The sequence below is a fragment of the Alternaria infectoria genome (genome assembly GCF_024043175.1).
Source record: "Alternaria infectoria strain BMP 0036 chromosome Unknown scaffold_13, whole genome shotgun sequence".
NCBI classification, from domain to species: domain Eukaryota; kingdom Fungi; phylum Ascomycota; class Dothideomycetes; order Pleosporales; family Pleosporaceae; genus Alternaria; species Alternaria infectoria.
The window spans coordinates 120,338-126,337 of record NW_026250702.1 but is presented as its reverse complement, the minus strand read 5'-3'; positions in this window follow the sequence as shown (position 1 = coordinate 126,337).

The following is a 6,000-nucleotide window of genomic DNA, read 5'->3' as shown; positions in this document are numbered from 1 at the left end:
ATTAGCTAATAGTGCTGCTCTATTTTCTTTACTTCTTCTAACGCCTACGTTTAGCTAGACTAGAGAGTCTACTACTTTCTTCTCTATCTTTATTAATACTACCTACTCTATCTAGCCTAGCTCTACGTTTAAGTTTATCTAGTAGTTTCTACGTATCTAATACCTTAGATACTTTTAATAAGTTAGTAAATATAGTAAGAGTCTAGATAGTTAATATACCTAAGTACTATCTAATACTATAATCTTAATAATATATAATTCTTTCTATCTACCTTTTTTAAGTGTTGTATAAAGCCTTCTGTCTATATAGATATATATCTAATTATCTAGTGCACTCTTCTATCTAATTAATAAGTTCTATACATTTATTATCTACTCTACTTCTATCTAACCTAGTAATAATAGAAGCTTATATAACTGCGCTTAGAAGAGCGTAAAGATAATCTATATTAGGTTAATATTCTTGTAAGTTATCTTAGTTAGTTTATCTAGTAGAATATTAAGGTAGCTAAAATAGTATTTCTCTCTATTATTATTTAGTCTGTAATAGTATGTTATTAAGAGAACGCAGTGCTATATCTAATACAGACTACTAAACTTCTTAAATCTAATATTAGAATTTAGCCTCTACTTTTCTATATTATTAAGACTGCTAATACTACTATTATGTTTAACTATTAAATTTAGTATCTTTTTCTATAACTATATATACGTACATACAAACTTCTTTATTATATAATCTTTCTAAGCAAATAGCGCATCTAGAGCTCTATTAACAAGAAGCTTATAGCGCTAAATTAACTCTAGTAACTAATTACTATAATAATAAGAGAAATTGTAACTAGATATATCTATTATAGAAGAAGATCTATTATCTTGTAATAGTCTCTAGTAGTATAGATCTATAATAACTTAATTTTATAGAATATACTAATATCTAATCTTAATATTAAATCTATGTATAAACGTTACGTTTAAGTATATTAAGGCTATAGTTATACTATTAAGCGTGTTGTTATAGAAGTTAGTATCTAGAATAGAGAAACTAGCGCGTAAGATGTAGAAGGCTAGGTTATAATAGTCTAATATTTATAGGTTAATAAAGCTTACACTATAGATACTAAGATAATATATTATAATCTATTCTCTAAGAGTAAAGAAGGCTTACTACCTATATAAATAATATACTTGTCTTTATTAGATATATTTAGGTAATTAGAGAGATAATAATATTAGCTAATATACGCTCTAGTAATTTAGATATAGACGTTAATAGAGCTAATAATAAGATACAAGAGCTAGCGTGCTAATAGGCTCTAATAGAATCTAAATTTAATTAGATAGAAGCGTAGAGAAGGTAGAGGTTAATAGTGTAGATTAGAGTGCCTAGATAAGATAGAAAAAGAAGTAGCTATTATCTTATTAGTAGTAGAGAATTACGTTTTTTCTTTAAGTAGTGTAGTAATAGTTATTATAGTAAATAGATATTTTTATAGAATAATAGTAATAGATAAGTTAAAAGAGGCTCTAGCTTAGTAATATTAGATTAAGCAACAAAAAGTGTATAGGCTAGAAGTAAAGGTAATAATAGATATAGTTAAGGTAGATTATAATAATATTATCTATAGATACTTAGCAAACAGTAACACTATAACTATATTGCCTCTTCTACTTCTATAGCGCTACATACACACCTAAACACTACTTTACTAATACTATAGTAGTATTAATAATAGCAGCTCTAGGTAATATAGATCTATAACTTTAAGACTAGCGTAAGAATTTCTAGTAGAAATAGATAGATATGTAGAAAGCGCGTGTAAACTAATATATAATAGTTAACTAGTAACTCTATTTTATACACGTAGATAATATAGTATTTATTACCTAGTAGAAAGTATATAATATTATATAATAAGAGTATATGTTCTCTAACTACCTACTTTAGAGCTATACTATAGTAAGTAAGATACTAAAGAACTACTAGGTCTTAGAGAATATAAAGTTATAATAGGTAGGTAAGAATAATATAACTATTAGTTAGCTTATTTTAGAAACGCTACTTATATAGCTTCTAAAGAACTCTATAAAGCTAGCTGTAGTATTAGAGTACTTTATAATATTAGCTCTTATACAACCTAGATATAAGAAGCTTACTATCTATTTAGAATATACTAAAGCTAATAAGTAATATTTATAGATACTTATAAGTTATAACTAGATTACTATGCTAAAGAAGTAGAGAAAGTTCTAACTATGTATAGAGTACGTTCTGCGTAGAAAGTAGTATAGTCTAACTATTAAGAGTACGTTGTACTCTATACCTATAGACCTATCTATATTATATAATAGATTACTAATTAAACCTTATAGTCTAGGCTCTAGACTCTAAGCCTAAGTTATAGTATATAGAAGACAACGCACTTATCTAGAACGTAGATATTAATACTACTAGTATAGTAAATAATAGTAATTATGTTAGAGTAGACAATATTAGTGTAGAGATATTATTCTTCTAGGTATATTAGCACGCGTTATATAAGCTTCTATTCTACTATATAGTAGCTTTACTAACTTATATAGCGTATTAGTAGTAGCGTTATTAGCCTCTATTATACGCTATCTACTCTAGACTAGATTTAGATATTCTCTATCTATCTATAAAAGCAAATCTAATCTCTCTTAGATACTAATTAACTAAGAAGTATCTTCTACAGTGTTAATAATAAGATATTAGACGTAGATACTATATAAAAGAGTATATATAGTATATATATAGATAGTACTCTAGATAAATAGAAAAGATAATATATATTAATTAGCGAGAGTAAAGAGAGTAAAGAAGAGAGCTAATTTAGTAGTCTATAGACCTATCTCTAGACTACTCTACTAATCTATCTATAGACTAGCCTGTAGACTACGCTAGAACTAGAAACTCTAAGACTAGATATAGGCTAACTAGATAGTCTGTCTACCTTGCTAAGCGTAGTTTATTACTTTAGCTCTATAACTAATTTTAAAAACTATTCTAGTGTAAAGAAGATAAAGTAATACGTTCTCTAGAGTAGCGCTTTTATAGAATAGAACTCTAAAACCTAGATATTATATTATACGCAGACTTGCGTTATCTAGAAGAAGAATAGTATAAATTAGCTATATTACTATATCTTTATTACTTATATAATATACACATATAATAATAATAGAGTTACTATCTATACTATTTTCTTCTAGCTACGTTCTAAATATTTAATATAGCTACTATAGCTATATAAGTAATAAAGTAATACTCTTATAACCTTTACACTTCTTAGCTAATACTTCTAAAGTTAGGTATAGATAGATAGAGATAGATATAGTAACGCTTAAGAGGTGTTATTATATAATAGTAATAATATAGAAATATATAGCTATACGTACGTAGCTTAAGTAGTTCTATAGTAGTATTATACTTATTTCTTAGTTAGAAGATTCTAGTTCTTCTATAGTACTTTAGGTATTAGTATTCTAGCGTTAATACTACTAGAGGCAAAGTATATAGATTTATATATTTATATTAGCGAATAAATTAAGCGTTAAGGTAGTATTATTATTTATCTCTTCTAGCTACCTACTACCTCTCTCTCTTTAAGTAGATAGTAAATCTATTTTAAGTAAAGTACACTAGTACTATTTCTTACAGAGTAGAGCTACCTAGGTACTATCTACATACTTTTCTCTACTAGGCGCTTAAGCTTAGCGTAGATCTTATAGTATATAAGTCTAAAGTAGGCTGTGCTATCTTTATAAAATAATAGTAGAAAGTTAATCTTACGCTAGTCTAAGATATAGATACTATAGAACTATTTACCTAGCTTAAAGTATACATTATAAGTATTAGCTAAGTAGCTCTTACTTAATATAATAGTATAGAGAGAGATAACTAGTACTTTACTCTTAGTAACTCTAATAGATATTAGCTAGTTATTCTTAAACGTAAAGCGCGTAAACACTTACTATCTCTTTTCTTATCTAGTATCTATATTAATAACTATAGGCTAGATAGAGTAGATAATATAGTAGGCCTTAATAGTAGTAATAGATAGATTACTACTATAGTAACTAGCTTTATAAAAGAACAACGTGTCTATATAGATTATATACTTATTTATAGAGTACTTTTCTTCTTTTGTATCTTCTCTCTCTTAGTACTAGTTATTAATAGAAGTATATATTAGAGGTAGTATAAGAATATAGAAGTTTCTACTATACTCTAGATCTAGAATGTTCTTACTATTCTGTAGATAGTATTAGCGTACGTAGAGAAAAAGAATAGATATTACTTATAGAGAGCTAAAGTTCTATAATAGAAGTCTATTTAAAGACGCTAAGATTATAACTATATACTACTTATTAGGTTATAGCTATATTTACTATATTATCTTTAAAGAGATTGTCTTTAAAAAGATTAATAACGTAAACTTTATTCTTATTCTTATTTAATTAGCTAGATTAGGCATTCTCTAACTCTAGAAATCTACTATCTTTGTCTACGTTCTATACCTTATTAAAGTATATTATTCTTATATTCTTACGTACTTTAGCTAGTTCTTAATTAATATATACTTACTTATGTATAGCAACATCTAATAATAATATACTAATATACTTAATATTTAAGTATGTATAAGAAACTTAAATGCTATAGAATTCTACGTAAGTAGGTAAACTCTATACTTAATATAGAAGTTAACTTATTATATATAGCTAATAAGTTTAATAGCGTACAACTAATTAAAGCACTCTATAAGCGCCTTAGTACTTTTAACTTTAAGCTATAACTACTATAGTATAGTAGACTATAGCTTACTATAGATATACTTACTAATAAAAGTTTAGTTAAATGTATCTCTATAACTAGTAGTGCGCTTTCTAAATCTTTACTATATCTTAAAACTTTTTACGTTATATATAAAGATAGTTTTAGTGCTAAACTTATAATTAATAAGTACTTAGTTATAGATTTAGTTATATATCTCTCTTAGTAAGAGCGCAAGTTAGCTTAGCCTATATATCTTATACTATATAAGCTCTAGCTTTCTACCTATAGTGCGTAAAGATCTAGACTCTTTCTAGTGTAATGTATAAAAGAACTACTACTATTTAATAGGTATATTAAGGCTATAGTACCTATATAGCTCTAGTAATAGTAATATACAAAAGCTATAGTAGAGAAAACTATAGGCTTTACACGTAAATAAAACTATATATATTAATAGAGTATTATTTATAAAAAGTAATATAGAAGATAATAGTAGTAGTATAGAATAGTATTATTAGTGTTAGTCTATTTAAGTAGTAGTGTAAGACGCTTAGCCTTAAAAGGCTTATTTCTTCTTTATATATTCTTTTAATCTAGTAGCTTTCTCTAATATATTTTATTTTATTAATATATTTTAGCTATCTTTTATATCTTTTAAAAATTTATATTAAACTTATATTATTTTTAATATTTACTAGTTTTATAAAGTAGTTTATGTACTTAGATTAATATAAACTATAACTAGATAAAGAAGTATAATTATTCTATATAATTATTAGGTTTCGGCTCTAAAGAGCTTAGGCTAACTTAGCACTAGCTATAAATACCTTAGAATTGCTATTATAGCTTAGTAGTAATTTATTACTAGTCTTTTTAGAATAATATACCTAATTATAGTCTAATATTATATACCTAGTATTTAACTAACTCTATTATTTAATAATAATTATTTCTATTTTATCTTATATTCTAATCTATACTTTAATAAATCTATATAGTAAGATAATAACTTTTATATTATATTCTTTAGACTAAAGTATATATTAATAGTATTAGTTTATATATATATAACTTACTTAATATAAATTATATATATATCTATACTATTATAAACTATAGAGTAGAAATATACTAGCTTATATTATCTAGATAATACTTTAGTTAAATCTATACTATATATAAATAAAAAGATATATATA